This window comes from Aotus nancymaae, unplaced genomic scaffold, assembly GCF_030222135.1.
Source record: "Aotus nancymaae isolate 86718 unplaced genomic scaffold, 86718_ANA_hifiasm-v0.15.2.pri h1tg000051l, whole genome shotgun sequence".
In the NCBI taxonomy this organism is placed as follows: Eukaryota; Metazoa; Chordata; class Mammalia; order Primates; family Aotidae; genus Aotus; species Aotus nancymaae.
Genome location: NW_026988465.1, coordinates 10,828,159 through 10,845,370, shown reverse-complemented (window position 1 = coordinate 10,845,370; position 17,212 = coordinate 10,828,159). Strand labels below are relative to the sequence as shown.

Genomic DNA, 17,212 nt, shown 5'->3' with positions numbered 1-17,212 from the left:
AATTCCCCTGCTTCAGCTTCCTAAGTGGCTGGGACTACAGGCACATGCCACTACGCCCAGCTAATTTTTTTGTATTTTAGTAGAGACAGGATTTCACCATGGCCAGGAAGGTCTCGAACTCCTGAACTCGTGATCCGCCCGCCTCGGTCTCCCAAAGTGCTGGGATTACAGGCATGAGCCACCACTCCCAGGCCTGCCAGCAGTTTTAAACCAATAAATGATCAGCAATAAGAGAGAAAAAAACTGGTACTCCCCACCCTGTATTTAGGTATCCACATCTGCTTTCTTCTTCAAGACCCTGGATGTGCAGCCAGAAGCATGACCATCCCCTGCAGGCAGTCTTAAAACAGAAGCACATAGCATCTAGAGTCAGGAGACCGCGATTTGGTCTGGCTCTGACACTGTGATCTTGGACTAACCTGCCTCACAAAGGATTGTGAGGATTCAATGAAATCGTTTAGGTATAAATATTTTACATAAATAAGCACTATATGGATGCGACTAGAAATTTAGAAATAATGGATCCATTGATATGGTACTTCAGCATTCTAAACTGGTAGTAGACAGAATATGCATTGAACATAGTATCAAAGGGTACACAGGTTTTCCATCTACAGATAGAGCAGATAGTAAGTAAAGCAAGTAAAGCACAATTTGCCAATATTCTAATAATTTCTACTACCTGATGAGTTGAGAGGGAAATGTCATTCTCTTTTATTTATATTATGTATACGAACACTAAGAAGTAATATATAAAGCTTATAAGTTTAGATTTTTTGCTTAGTACCTTACTCTTTATTTGGAAGAGGCAAACAAAGATATAATTTAAAATCATGGTTAATAAGAATATGGCCTGAAAATTATATTATTAAAAATGACTGAATCCTCTTCCACTAGACAAATTTCTTTCCTATTAACTTCTTCCTTCGTAATTTCCCTTGATCAAAGTTTAATAAAACTCTCTAACCTTATCAAGAAAAACTAAAATGTCTAAAGAAATTAGCATAGGTTATACGTACCATTTCTACAATTTCAAACTTAAGTAGATTATTTTGATGCCGATTTCACTAAATGGAACTGATATAGGATACCACACACACATGCACGCGCGCGCACACACACACACACACACACACACGCACACACTCTCTCTCCCTCCAAACAACTTTTAATTTTTTGTAATTGGTTTTCTTTTAGAAGACAGAAGTAACAGATTTATTGGTCAAAAAAGTACATGATTATACTCCTAAAGCCGTGGCTGAAAATCACCAACTGTCCTTCATCAATAGTGATTGACAGAAAAGTCATCTTCAACTGTGATAGAACCTACTTAAAAGAGCAACAGTTGAGCTTGGGGTTTTTGTTTGTTTGTTTTTTGTAGAGACAGAGTTTTGGTATATTGCCCAGACTGGTCTCACACTCCTGGCCTCAAGCAATCCTCCTGCCTCGGCCTCCCAACGTACTGGGATTACAGACATGAGCCACTGCACCTGGTTAGGTTAGGTTTTAATTCTTGATGGACTCATGAAATAGCCCTCTTCTGATGTTATCACTTTCACTTAATTATTCAGCAAGCATTTATTTAATTTCTATTAAATGTCATGCCATGTACAAGATGCTGGGGATGCAAAGACAATCAAGACAAGGTTCCTGAAAGCAGAGGCTGATTGTAAAGACAAATGCATCCTTTTCTGCCCTTATCTTGTCTCACCTGTCCTTCACCTTCTTCCCAGTGACTACAACCCTTACTCCTGAAACTATCTATTCTCATAGGTTCCATGACATCACATTCTCTTAGTTTTCCTCCTAGTTCACTGACCACTATTCTCAGGCTTCTCTGCCAGCTCCTCTTCTATCAAATCCCTAAATGTTAGAACTCCCTAGCCCTTGCTTGCACTCCTTCCCTTGGATGGTTTCATTTCCTCCAGTAGCTTTGAATAACATGACATGATGACTGCCTCTCAATTTGTGTCTGCAGCCTATCCCTTCCCTCTGAGTTCCAGAGTGCCTACAGCACCTCCACTTGTATTAACACAAACATTTCAAATTTAACAGGTCTAAGACAAGTTTCCATCCTCAACTCTCACTACCACCCAATCATTTCCTGCAGTTTTCCACATTTTAATAAATGGCACCATCATTCTCTCAGTTTTTCAAAAACTGGGAGTCACCTTTGGTTCTACATTATACCTCACTCCTCATGTCCAATCCATTGGCAAGTCAGTCAATTAAACCAAAGTATGTTTCCAATCTCCCAATTTCATTCATCATCAACATCCTAATCCAGGTTTTGACCTTGTTCATTGCAGAACTCTCTAATTCATCTTCATGCTTCTAATCTTGCTCCACTATACATTTTCATTGCAACGACCAAAGTAAGCTTCTTAAAATGTAAATGGAATTACATCTATCATCTGTTTATGACACTTAAATAGTTTTTCATTACATAGATATTAAAATCCAAACTCTACACAGCAAGGTACTGTATGATCTGGCCTCTGCCTTCCCTCCAACCCTGTCTTGAACCACTGCTCACAATGTTTTCCTGCCACACTGGCCTTTGCTAAGTTCCATAAACAGTCTAAAGTCTTTCATGCTTTAGGCTGTTTGCTCAAGTGAAATGTCATACTAATCTCATTCCTTCTTAGAGATCTTGCCTTAGTCCGTTTTGTGTTGCTATAAAGGAATACCTTGATGCTGAGTAATTTATAAAGAAAAGAGGTTTATTTGATTCTCCATTCTGGCTGGCTGGAAAGTTCAGGACTGGACATGTGCACCTGATGAGGGTCTCAGGCTGCTTCTATTTGTGGGAAGAAATGTAAAGGAGCCAACGTGTGCAGAGATCACACAGCAAGACAGGAAGCCAGAGACAGGGGAGGTGCCAGGCTCTTTTTAACAATGAGTGCTCAAAGGAACAAACAGAGTAAGAATTCATTCACCCCCAAAGAAGATCATGAAAGATCTGATCAAATTTCAACATGAGGTCTGGAAGGGACAAATAACCAAAACCATAGCAGATCTCAATATAAACTCCTTAAGAAGTCCTCCCCAATTACTCATTTTCAAAATATCTTATCCCTTATTTTCTATTATAGCACTCTCTTTACTTCCTTCAACAAATTTCAAGAAGCCCAATTTAACTAATTTGTTTGTTCTAAATTTCTACTACTACAATGTAAATTATAAGAACCACTAATATGTCGCTTACCATTCTAAAGTACCTATCATAAGCCAGCATGGAGTAGATACTCAATAAATACTTGCCATATAAATATACTGAAATGTCTCCAAGACTCCTCCCACCTCTTCCAATCCGTAAATGGTATACCACACCCTTCTCAGTGTGTGAAGTCAGCGCTTTGTCTTGATAAATATTCTTGAATGCTATACATTTTATAATGTATATTTTCAGATTATAAATTTAATACTCCAACATGTCTATAAAAGTATCAAATCAGCTGAACTTCCCAAGAAATCTATAAACATGGAAAATAAGGATGTAAAAAGATTTATAAGTCATAGCATCTAGGAAGTTCTTAATACATGTTGAAAAAATGAAAGAATTCCATTATTTGTCTTCATCATTTAAAATCTCCAATTTGATAAATATTTGTCCACATTCAGGCTCAGGTTTAGGCTCACCAAAGGTATCTATTAATAAAATTCAGAGAATCAAATTTCCATAGGATTGTTTCTCTGTAAATGTCCAGATATCAACCTGAAGAAGTATCCTTTATCCTTAAGGCTTTTAAATTTTCTACAAATGTTTCTTTACATACTAAGCAAAACAGTTATCACTACAATATCTAAGTATTCACAATGTTCTAAAAATTATAAATATAGTTAAAGCTAGAAAGGTATTATTTTTATAATATTATCCTAAAATAAAAACAAAGCCACAAACCAAAATGTTTTGCTCACTTTCCATAATCCTAAATAATATACCATCTCTTCTCCAGCATTAATAAAAATGGCTTCAACACCTCATGAGATGAAGTCGATTTCTGTTCATCAAGGTCTAACTATACTCTCAGCAGAAATGTCACCAATCCAATTAATAAAATGCCTCAATTAATAATGGACAAAAAGATTTTTAAAGGAAATGGAAACACTTTCTATATTCTGCCACATTTAATATATGCCTTAATCCAAGCTGGATAAGAAGAAAAAGAACTATAGATTAAATTTTATTAAATTTATTTGCCCCGAGTGGCTTTTCTCAATAGGCCTTTTAGAATCAATCTTAATGAATGTGTCACTTTGCAATACAGCTACATAATGTGGCATTATTGATTGACATATATTCACTGTGAAGATTAGGATAAAGTGAAAGCCTGCAGTGTTTTTTAAATGAGACAAAATGATACTTACATAAAAAGAAGATTGTAGGAAAGACAGTTTTATATTTACTGTATAATAAGTAATTTTGTCATGTGACAGACATTCTAAATACTCTGTTCCCAAAGGCCAAACCCAGAAGAGCAATGCTTCCTTTCGTATCAGCCCAGGAAATGACAAATTTGGGGAAGTTGTTATTTATTTTATTTTATTTATTTTTTTGAGATAGAGTCTCACTCTGTTACCCAGGCTGGAGTGCAGTGGCACAATCTCAGCTCACTGCAACCTCTGACTCCTGGGTTCAAGCAATTCTTCTGCCTCAGCCTCCTAAGTAGCTGGGATTACAGGCGCTTGCCACCACACGTAGAGATGGGGTTTTAGCATGTTGGTCAGGCTGGTCTTGAACTCCTGACCTCGTGATCCACCAGGAAGCTTTTAAATTATAAATAAATTATTCCAATATTTGTAGTTGAGAGAAAAAGAGCTTAGTCATTGGTATCCTTGAAGATGGTCATAATTAGTCTGGAAATCCTTAGAAAACTTTTGTAGTGAGCCAAGATACATTAAGTAGAGAAAGAACATTATAGAGTAGTCTAGTAGTCTAATGCAAAGGACAGGCCGGGCGCGGTGGCTCACACCTGTAATCCCAACACTTTGGGAGGCCAAGGCAGGTGGATCACATTAGGTCAGGAGTTTGAAACCAACCTGGCCAACACAGTGAAACCCCATCTCTACTAAAAATACAAAAATTAGCTGGGCATGGTGGTGGGCGCCTGTAATCCCAGCTACTTGGGAGGTTAAGGCAGGAGAATTGCTTGAACCTGGGAGGTAGAGGTTGCAAGTGAGCGTTGATCACATCACTGCACTCCGGCCTCAATGACAAGACCAAGACTGACTCAAAAAAATTTAAAAAAAAAAAAAAAAAAAAAAAGCAAAGGATAGTCAGGATACATTAGGCCAAAGCAGAGACAGGGTACAGCAGAAGATGAAAATAGACAGCTGGTCACTATCACAATAGCTAAGATTTGGAATCAAGTTAAATGGCCATCAACAGATGAATGGATTTAAAAATGTGGTAGGTATACACAATAAAATACTATTCAGCCACAAGAAAGAATGGTACAAATTTTAATATTATGTACAACTGTTGGAAGGAATCAAATTTCTTAATTTGAAAACCACATATTTTCATACCTAATAAAACATTTTTGGGGAGGGCATAGATATGGGTTCTTTCTATGTTGCCCAAGTTGGTCTTGAACTCCTGGCCTCAAGCAATCCTCCTGCCTTGGCCTCCCAAAGTGCTGCGATTACAGGTATGCGCCAAACTGCACCTGGACTAATAAAACTTTTTTAAAATGGTACCATCATGGATTGTAAAGCTGCAGACAGAGACCACTCATAGAATTTACAATAAGAGTACAACCGAGACATGAAAACCATTCTGCCATGAAGCACATAATGCCTCAAGGACCCCATGGTTGCAGTGCAACTGTTAACCAACACCAGCCATGGGGCTCCTCCAGTGTACCTACAGGGCCTAAGTCTAGAAAGTCTGAAACACCAAATATGTCAAAAAGCCATAATTTCATGATGATACTTAAAAAAACAAAATGAACTCCTTTGGAAGATGTGAGGAAACTAATCCATTCTGAAAACAAATAACCAAGGGAATGACACAAGAATTTATTCTGCCTTTCCTTTATATGCAGTTTCCTTTCTGTTATGCCTTGAAAGCAGTCAAATAATTGATGAGCTAAATGTCTTCTTATAAAAGCATTTCAACCAATAATGGGAGAATTATATTATTTTGTATTCCTTAGTAAAATAATCAATCTAGATCAGGAGTTGGCAGGTAATTCCCAGTAGGTCATATCTAATCTGGTAAATGAAATTTTATAGGCATGTACTTGTGCCCATTCATGCACATATTGTTGAAGGCTACATTCCTACTACAATGACAGAGACCATATTGGCCCTCGAAGCCAAAACTACTTACTGTCTGGCCCTTTACATAAAAAGTTTACTAACCCCTAACCTGATAATATTATCAATGGCTGCCAAAATCACAACACAAACATCAGATAAGGAGGTGGATGACACACAGGTCAGGCTCACAACTCCTGTGTTCACTGATGGGGCTTCACACAACAAAGGGAGGGGCAAGGCAGCAGATGCCTCCTGATGCCACACAGCAGGAAGCACACAGCCCCTTTACCTTCATAGGCCTTCTTGCCAAAAAGCTGAAAATATGATCAAACCTCAGGTTCTCATTACCTGTTTACAGGAAACGTGAGGGACAGAAAAATGAATTAAATACATGGGGATGTAGTTAGTTAAAATTCAGACTGTGGGAAATTCCACAGGACAAAGGATCCAGTTAGCTCAATAAATAAATTGCAAAAAAAAAAAAAAAAAGGGTGAACCTATAGACCAAGGGTGGCCAACCTTTCGGTTTCCTGTGCCGCACTGTAAGGAGAATTGTCTTGGGCAATACACTAACACTAATGATAGCCAATGAATGAACTAAAAAAAAAAAAAAATTACAATTAAAAATTTAAAATCTCATAATGTTTTCAGAAAGTTTATGAATTTGTGTTGAACCACATTTAAAGCTGTCCTGGCTGCATGCGGCCCGCAGACCACAGGTTGGACAAGATTGCTATAGACTAAAAGAGGCCTAAGAGATTTATTAGCTAAATATGTGAGTAGTCCTTGTTTGGACTCTAATTATAACTGACCAATGGGGAAAGGGGGAACTTACAAGACAATATGGGAAATTTGAATACCAATATTTCATGACAGTAAGGAATTACTCTGCAATTGTTTTCTGGTGCGATAATGACATTGTGGTTATATTATTTAAAGGCAAGTCTCTTTACTGTTTTGAAGATACATACTGAGATTTCACAGATTAAATAATATGACATCTGGGCTTTGTTTCAAAATAATCCAACAGGGAAAGGATAGATAAATGAAGCAAGATTGGCCATATGTTGATCACTGTTGAGGCTGAGCGATAAGTAAAAAGGGAAAAAGGGATTCATTATACCATTTTCTCCACTTCTGAATGTTTAAACTTTTTCCATAATAAAAAGATAAAAATAAAATCATTAGTAAAGCTTTCTCTCTACTTTCCAACATCTGTGCTCATGGATGCTTTGTTTCTTCCCCTGCCCATCCACCACGTATATTCATTCATTAACCAAATGCCTACTGAACGTTTAGTATAGCATGAGCCCTGGGCTAGGTGCTGGTGATGGCCTCACCTTCAAGAAATGTACAGTCTAGAGGAGGAGCCCAATAAGGAACTCAGTCATTAACACACTTGATGGTCACTGCTGCCCAGATTGGACTCTTTTGCCAGCATACCAGATTACCTTTCTCTGAGTGGCTTTGTTGGTCTTGCTTGTTGCCCCATAGCTGTGGGAGCCAAGCCATATTACAAAAGAAAATTATCTTTTCCATTTCATGGAAAAGCCTCTCAGTTTTGCAAGATGCCACCCAACAGGCTGTATAGGGGAAACAAATGAACATTTTCCATGTTGGCTGGAGCAAAATACACATGACAAACAGAGACACTGGCCACCCCACTCTGCACCCAGCCTCAACCTGGCAAGGATCACACTTGCCCCTTGGCCCCTGTCAACCTCTGTCATCTTTGATTCACTTAAAGTGGGGTGGAAGGACCTCTAACCAGGAGTTTCAACGTCTGGTCTCTGGGCAAAATGGAAAAGCAGACAGTTGCCCTGCATGACAGAAAAGATAGTAAAGGGAAAGAGATAAAAGATAAAAGATAGTAAAGAGAGAGAGAGAGGAAAGGGAAGGGCAGACAGCATTGCCTGTGGTGGGGCAGGGGAGGTGAGGAGCTCAGGGAGGCCGGGGAAAGAAGATACAAAAAGACCTACCCAGTGCAGCAACACTGAATCATAAGTCTAGGCTGCTACTTGTCAGTTGTGAAGAGATCTTCTTCAGCAGGCCCATCAGCTCTCACATTTCCCCCTTTGGGGGAGAGAAAGAAGTTCCCCATGTCCCACGATCCTGTACATGCCTAATCCAGTCACCCACAGCTGTCAGCGAAGAGTTCAAGGCAGATTAATCCAAAGAGAAAAGCGGTCAACATCCCATAGTGTCATATCTATTTTTAACCAAAAGAGGCCTTACTGAGAGGACCCTCTAACCCCTTATGTCTCAGGAGGGACTCTAACCCTTCTGAGTTGGGCTTCTAACCCAACTTTGTTCTTTACCTGGGATGAAATGTATCCTACCACTTACCAGGAGGTGGAGTTGGCCAATTGGTGCTGTGCAGACGGTTTTCCTTTGGTTAATCTCTCTCCAGTATCATCCCTTCATAGCTCATCACAGAATATGTTACTGGAAAGGGGTCCCAGTCCAGAGCCCAAGAGAGGGTTTTCGGATCTTGGGTAGGAAAGAATTTGAGGTAAGTCCACAGAATAAAGTGAAAGCAAGTTCATTAAGAAAGTAAGGGAATAGAAGGGTGGCTACTTCACAGAGAGACCAGGTCATTCCTAAAAGTGAGAGGAGGAACATGTCTGCCTGAACTAGGCACAATGCTTGTTTACATATGAGATAACAAAGCAAAAAGTCATGGGGAGATGTGCTCTACTACAAGGGCTTGTGACAGAGAATTGTTAATCTTTGTGTAACTACTGTCTTTCACAAGAATCTGTATTATCTTTAAAGCAAAACTTCTTTTTTTTTTTTTGGAGATGGAGTCTCACTGCAAAACTTATTCTTAAACGAAGAATGCCTTTGTTCATAAAACAGGACATCAGGACACTTCTGGGTTTGTTAAGTCCTGGGTCTGTTTAGTAAACATAATTAATTTCTTCCTTTAACTGTTAAAACCCTGTGACTAAGAATGCCTAGCCTCCTAGGAATGCAGCCCAGTAGGTCTCAGCCTCATTTTACCCAGCCCATATGCAAGATGGAGTCACTCTAGTTTGAACACCTCTGACAGATCCTTTGGTATGGAAACCGTGTGGCATTTCATTCCATTCAGTCACACAGTGGACAGGTGAGTTACTAGTGAAGATGCAGAACAAAGGAATTAGTACTGCCCTGGGTGTGTGTGTGTGGCAGGGGGTGGGGGTGCTTGTTACTGACTATAGAGCAGGAAGTAAGTAGTAGAGCACTGGGTGAGGATGGGATTTGGGGAGCTGTCAGAGTACTTATCACAGAAGTCAAGGACATGTGGGGAAGAGTGGAGGCAGAGTCCAGTGTTTTATATGCATGAGTCATGGAAGAGGCAATGTGAAGCCTCTGGCTTATTAGGTGGGGTAAGTCAGGGCCACTTAGAGAAAGGAAATCTCTCCTTAGAAGAGCAAAGTCAACAATCAGGAGATTAGTCCTACTGTTAAAGAATACTAAGGGGTGGGAATGAGGAATATGGGAAGGTGTAGCTGCCTCATTTTTATGAAAAAGACACCATGGCAATTCAATGGAGAAGGGATAATTTTTTCAATAAATAATGCTGGGTCAACAGGATATTTACATAGATAAACATCATCTTGACCCTTACCTCACACCATATACAAAAATCAATTCAAAGGGGTTATAGATCTAAATGTGAAAACTAAAACAATACAATTTCTTGGTAGCACAAGAGAATATGTTCATGATCTTGGGGCAGAAAAAAAAATCTTAAAGGAGATACAAAAAGTACTAACATTAAAAGAAGATGTATAAATGAGTTCATTAAAATTAAAAATTTGTTTGAAAAATTATAAGAGCTAAAAGCAAGCTATAGTGTGGAAGAATTCTGCAACACATATCACACAAAGGACTTTTATCTAGAAAAAATAAGAACTAAGAAAAAGACAATCTTCTTTAATAAATAAAAATATTTGAACTGGCATTTCATGGAAGAGGCTATCCAAATGGCTAATAAAACAAGAAAAAATGTTTAACATCACTTATTAGGAAAGAACAAATAAAAACTACAATGAGATATCACTTTTCATCTGCCACTATGACTGGCAATACCAACTATGAGCAAGAAGAGAAACAACTAGAACTTTCATACACTGATGTCAAGAATGTCACTGCTATAACCACTTGGACAACTGTTTGGCAATTGTTTGACAGCAGTATCACAGCTAAATCATACAACCTGTGACCTTTCTACTTCTACACAGATGCACAACAGAAATGCTCACATACACATGTATAAAAAGGTTTACAGCAGCACTATTTGTAATAGATGAAAATGGGAACAACCCAATGTCTATCAACAGTAAATGATTTTAAAAATTGTGCTAGAGGCAACAATGAAATACTATACCAAAATGAGAGCAACAAAAAAACATTATTACTACATCCAGCAGGAGGGATGAACATCCCAAACAGTTGGTGAAAGTTATCATACACACACACATAAAGTATACACTGCCTGATTCCATTTGTATAAAGTTCTAAAATGGGCAAAACTAATCAATAGTGTTAGAATTCAGACTATGGGTCACCTCTGAGGGACAGGTAATAATTGAAAAAAAGCAAAGGAAGGATGGGGGGGTGATAGTAATTTTCTATTTTTTGATGTGAGTAGTGGTTACACAGGGGACTCACTTGAAAATATATAAAAGCTATATATCGGCCAGGCTCAGTGGCTCATGCCTGTAATCCCATCACTTTGGGAGGCTGAGGCGGGTGGATCATGAGGTCAGGAGATAGAGACCATCCTGGCCAACATGGTGAAAACCTGTCTCTACTAAAATACAAAAAATTAGCTGGGTGTGGTGGTGTGTGCTTGTAGTCCCAGCTAATTGGGAGGCTGAGGCAGGGGAATCACTTGAACCTGAGAGGCAGAGATTGCAGTGAGCTAAGATCGTGCCACTGCACTTTAGCCTGGTGACAGAGCAAGATTCCATCTCAAAAAAAAAAAAAAAAAAAAAGCTATATATCCTTATGACTCCTGCACTTCTCTATATGATATATGTTAATGTTAACCTTCAATAACAAGTGTATCTAAAAATAAAAGATACATACAACACAAAACAGGTAAAGAAATGTGATTGTGGAAAGTCTATATGCAACACCATGAGAGACTTTCTAAAACTCAAATCTGATCATTTACCATTTACTCCCCTGCTTAAAATATGTTAACGTCTTCCTAATCTGGCCTCTGTCTACCTCACCAGCCACATCTCTTACTCCTTTCTCCTCCCTAACCTCACTCCATTGCCTCTCCAACTCTTTCTACTCTCCAAAAGAAGCCACATTATCTCAAATGGATTTTATGATGCCCAGTTCCCTCCTTATAACTCTTTTACCTAGTCTTACCACCCCAAACTGTCCCATACTTGCCCACTTGCCTGGGTCATCCTTCATCCAGTACAGACATCAATTATTCCCAAATCTCAAATCTTGCTTGGATGTCCCTCCTACAGACTCCACAGGCAACATATATATATTCCCCATCATGGCACACACTTGTGTAATGATCAGACACTTATCTGTAACTTCTTCTGTTAGCCTCAGGAGGGTACAGCTATACCTGATTTGTTCATCTTTGAGTCATTAGTGCCAAGCACAGTGTTACTTAAGAAATTTCCTACTCTGTGAGATTTTTACAAGAGCTGTCTAAATTTTCTCCTTTTTAAACTGTCTGTGGAAGAAAATTTTATGTTTATAGACCAATCAACCACAACCATTTAAATTTACTGCAGACCAAAGAATAACTGAATCTCGGTAGAGATATTCTCCTGAATTCTAAAATGCTTTAAGCTTCTCCTATTTGTATGTCCAATTGTTGACATAAAGCTGTTTAAAGATTTCCAACTCTTCCATCATTGTCCATAAAGATAGAGAAAGGGAAAACATTAAATTTTTTATGTTGCTAGTTCCTTACTGATAAGGTTTGGCTCTGTGTCCCCACCCAAATCTCATGTTGAATTGCAATTTCCAGTGTTGGAGGTGGGGCCTGGTGGTAGGTGATTGTATCAAGGGGTGGTTTCTAATGGTTTGGCACCATCCCCGTAGTGCTGTCTCATGACAGGGTTCTCAGGAGGTCTGGTTGTTTGAAAGTGTGTGGCACCTCTCCCATCTTTCTTCCTCCTTCCTGCTCTGGACGTGTAAAATGTGCCTCCTTCCCCTTTGCCTTGTGCCATGATTGTAAGTTTCCTGGGGCCTCTCCAGCCGTGCTTCCTGTACAGCCTGCAGAACTGTGAGTCAATTAAATCTCTTTTCTTCATAAATTACCCACTCTCAAGTAGTTCCTTATAGCAGTGTGAGAATGGACTAATACATGTACCAAAATTGTATCAATAGCATAACCCATTTCTAATGCTCCATTATAATAAGTGAGGTCTATCTCAAATGAATCATGTCTTATTTTTAAACATCTTTTGCATATATTCAATGTAAGATATATTGCTGAGTAGCTTTTCTATCCATAAATTATCATGATTAAGAAAGCATAACAATTTCAACAGTTTCAGTGACATCATATGGTTGTAACTAATGTGCTATCTTTTTGAATCATCAGATGTTCTGATTTTCTGTGAAAATACCATCTACTTATTAATATGTGGCTTGCAGTCCTTCCACTGTCAGAATCAGAGTGAAGGACTTCCAACTCTAATCTGAATATCTGTATAAAGGCCTTGATATTCTGACTTTAAGAATATTTTCCTGCTAGCTACAATAATTTCTTTAGTCACGATACATACATGTATCTTCTATGTGTAAAATATGGAAAATGCTGAATTGACAGTTAAGTCAACATATGGGGACTGTATGTGGGAATACAACACTGGGATTACAACTTTAAGAAAAAAAAAAAAAAAAAGACATTGTTTCTACCCTGTTGGTGCTTACAGTCTAGTGAGAATGGTATCAATCTATCACATAAATAAGTGTAAAATTAAAATTGTTGTAAATACACCACCTTTCACCTGTACTGCTAAAATTGGCTTCTAACAAGTCTCCCTGGTATTCATCTTGTCTCCTTACATCTTCCATGTAGTTCCATTCTCTACATGGAAGAATATTTCTAAAATGTTAACCAAATTACTCCCATCTTTCCCAGACCACCTCTACAGAAAGTCCTCCAATGGCTTCCTATTATACATAGAATAAAAGCCAAGTCCTTAGCCTGAATAACAAAATCTGGAGCAGTCTAGCCACCCCTTTTCTTTCTAACCTCATTTCATATGACTCTCCTGCCTTCTGTGTCTGCCTCAGGGCCTTTGCAGTGATTCTGTCTGAAATGCTCTGCTCTTGATCAAGTCTTCTCTTGTCACTCAAATCCCAATTTAAATGTTACTTTCCCTTTTAGCCTAAGGTACTCATCCACTCATTTGCCTTATTTTAATTATCTGAATTTTATTTATCTCTGCTAATATTCTTATTTATTTGGATTTTGTTTGTGCAGGGCAGGAGAAAGTCTGCCACACATGAAGGATTAAAAGAAGGCCCATGAGATTAGAGCTCAGAGTGCAAAAAGCAGCACAGCTGAGATGATGTCAGGAGAGCTCTGTTAGCTCTATGGATATAAAGGCAACTATTACACAATGAAATTAATAACCTTGTCAGTTTGGGTGAAAACAGGAGGGGTGTGCGTGTGTGTGTGTGTGTGTGTGTATGTGTGTAACTTCAGAATTATTTCACAAAAAACAAATCAGGCATAAAAAATAAGATAAAAATATATTCAATTTAGAAGCTACTACAATATATTTAATGTAAACCCCACAATTTACTCATCTTTCTTATTTTTCTGTCCTAATTCTCAACAGATTATTCCATCTGTTTTAAGAAAAAAACTGCTAAGTGAAAAATGTTTATGAAATACTTTAATGATTACAGTTTATTATAGATTAAGTTAATAGGAAACCCTGACTCTACTCATTTTGGTATTGTTAATGCTATAGTATGTCTGACATTTTAATGTTTCACTATCAAATATTTTTTTAAAAATGACTCACATGCAGTTTTTAATTATATTTGATAAGACTATATCTGATGAGCAATATAAAGAACTTTTTGACTAAAAACCAGAGATCTTGAAAAAAAGGTAAAATATCAGAATTATTTTTAAAGGAATTATTAAAAATGATGTTCAAGTGTAAGTCTTCGTCTCTTATGGGAAAAGTCTGAAACAAGAGGTCATGTGATAGAGGAAAAATAAACCAAATGGCAGATAGCTACCATTTATGTTGTATAGTTTTCATCCATCCATTGACTATTGATCCTAACAATAACTCTACAAGGTGATAGTATACTACTATACCAATTTTATAGTTTGGTACCCACCAACTCCTGGGTCTCTTCTTTGATTGTGTACCATTAATTGTACCTTTATCCACTATATAAATAAATATGATCTTATAAAACTAAAAAGGTCATGGGCTAAGTACAGGACTGATACCTCCAGAACTAGACATATATAATAGCTTTGACAGAAAGAGTTGTTAACCTGCTCTTTAAAACTTCATACAATCGTCATCTGTCAGGAGAATGAACTTCCTAACTTTTCCTATCATTTTATTTGTTCTCATCTTTCTCCAAACTATTCAATATCAGCCCTATTTTCAGAGGTAGAGCTAAATCCTAATGTTCCCCACCTACAGACCAGTATCAGTTGCAAGTACATGCACTTTAATTATCATGCACTTTAACTCCAATAAAACTGGTATCACTTATGTGGGGAGTGAATGACAAAATCCTTTTTAAATCAATTCCCTTTACAAGAAAATCTTATGTCCAAGAAGGTCATGTCATTTTTCCATATAAAAATACAATCACACCATTTCTATTATAATCTTTCCAAGCTAACAACATTATACACCTAATAACGAACATAATAAATAAGCTAATAATAAATGCATATAATACCTCATTTAATCCTTTAGTCCTTCAGACAAGTCACTATAATAGATACTAATAGCATCCCACTTTGTAATAAAGTAAAGCTTGTTAAGGAAGTTAGGCAACTTGCATCACATACCTGATTTTGCAGCCTCTGACTCTTGGAACACCATGCTTTTAGGATTTTTATTATCAGGACTGAAGTATCTACAAGCAAACTGCTAATTCGAGTTGATAAATAAGTGGGGCTTAGGTGTTTTCCTTTTATTTCTTAGCCCCCTAAAATTCCACATAAGAAATTCTAATTCATGTTAACATTAGCAAGGCCTCAAAAATTATCTTCAAGTGGGTCATATCCATTTTTACAAAGCCTTGAGAAAAGAAGGGAACCAAACAGTATTTTTTATTAAAAGCCCTCACCCATTTAGAAAAGTTCCTACCATGGAAATGGTCATGTCTCTGTAATTACAGATGTCTTAAGTTTTATAAAATACATCATTCTTAACAGCTTGCCAGAAAAGAGGACAGTATTTTCTGGGATCGATTAATAAGCTACAGAGACAACTGCAAGACATCACCACCAAGTAGACAGAAGCCTGACGATGGAAATCTCAAAGTCTCTATTATACCCTGGAGTTTCCCTAAAACTAATCCCCTGTGCTAGAAATGGGCATCATACAAAGTTCTTTTATTCATTCAAGAAATATTTATTAATCACTTACTATGTTCAAGGCATTGCTCTACAGGCTGAGTATATGGTAGTGATAAAACAGAGCCACTCTCTTCATGGCTTTTACGCAACAGAGGAAAGAGGAAGACAAATATATCTTTTTCCTTTGTTTACATGATGTGCCACATCGGAATGGTGCTATGGACGAAAAGATGTAAGGGAGACGGAGAGTACAGGAGACAAGAAGATTATCATTTTTTATCAAGTACTCAGGGAAGGCCACCCAGATAACATTTGAGTACAGCCCTGAAAGAAAGGAGGGAGTGTACTTATTTTTGGAGTCAGAGAAAAAAAGAAGAAAAAATAAAAATAAATAAATTTTTCAAAACGAGAAAAGAAAGGTGGGAGTGAATCCTCTAGGTATCTGCAGGAAGAGCAGTCCAAGCAAAGGAACAGCATCGCTAAAGTCTGGAGGCAAGAGCAGGCTGGGTATGTTCAAAGAAGGGCAAGCCTGGTGTGCAGTGAGCAACGGGAGAACAGCACAGGCAGCCAGGGAGCCAGCAGGGGTTTGTAGGCCCTTTAACTGACTTTGCCGTTTATCCCGAACAAGGGTGCCAATAAAGGGGTTATTTTGTTTTCTTTTGGCCTTGAAGTTTTTTGAGCACAAAAGTGATAAGATCTGATTTAAGATTCAACAGGATGTTTCTGGAAAACAGACTGCAGGCTATCAAGGGCAAAGCTAGGAGACCAGTTAGAAAGCGCCTGCAATAAAACAAAAGAGAAATAGCAGTGGGTTATGCGAGGGTGGTGTGGTGGGTGTAATGAGAAATCATCAGATTTGGAGTCAACAGATATGTATGTATTCAGTTTAAAGTGTGAGAGGAAGAAAGGGAGAAGTGAAGGATGATCCAAAGTTATGGCCTCTCTGCAATTCAGAGAGTGAAGCTGCCATTTACTGAAACGGGAAAAACAGGGAGGCCAGGTTGGGAAAGTATCAGCACAGGCAACCAGGAGTTCATTTGTGGATGTGCCGAGTATAAAGTGCCTGGTTAGACATCTGAGAGAACATAAGAGTGTGGGATTAAGAGAAGAGTTTTCTATTGGAAATATGAATTTGAGATTCATCAGCAGATAATATGGTATTAGAGTCATGAGACAAGATGAAATTACCTGGGAAATGGGAGTAAACAAAGAAAGGGAAGACTCCAAAGACTAGACTCAAAGGCAGTGCAGTGTTTGAAGAGAATGGGAGAAACCAGCAAAGGACACTAAGTAGGGAAGCCAGTGAGGTGGGCAGAGAATCAAGACAGACAGACGTCCTGGAGGTCAAGTGTGATATGTTGCATTATTGTTCAGCAAATACTCACTCCCTTTCCT

General features: G+C 38.1%; 1 protein-coding gene across 4 annotated transcripts in view; it reads right to left on the bottom strand.

Moving 5' to 3' along the window:
- Positions 1-17,212, bottom strand: part of RNF182 (ring finger protein 182) — a 104,878-nt gene that overhangs the window by 15,047 nt on the left and 72,619 nt on the right. Inside the window, exon 1 of one of the 4 annotated variants that reach the window (XM_012476574.2) lies at positions 8,614-8,732. The exons of the other annotated variants lie outside the window; for them this stretch is intronic. The gene's annotated coding sequence lies outside the window, so the exon portion shown is untranslated. Of the gene's footprint in view, positions 1-8,613; positions 8,733-17,212 lie in introns of those variants that run through there. 4 annotated transcript variants of the gene reach the window in all.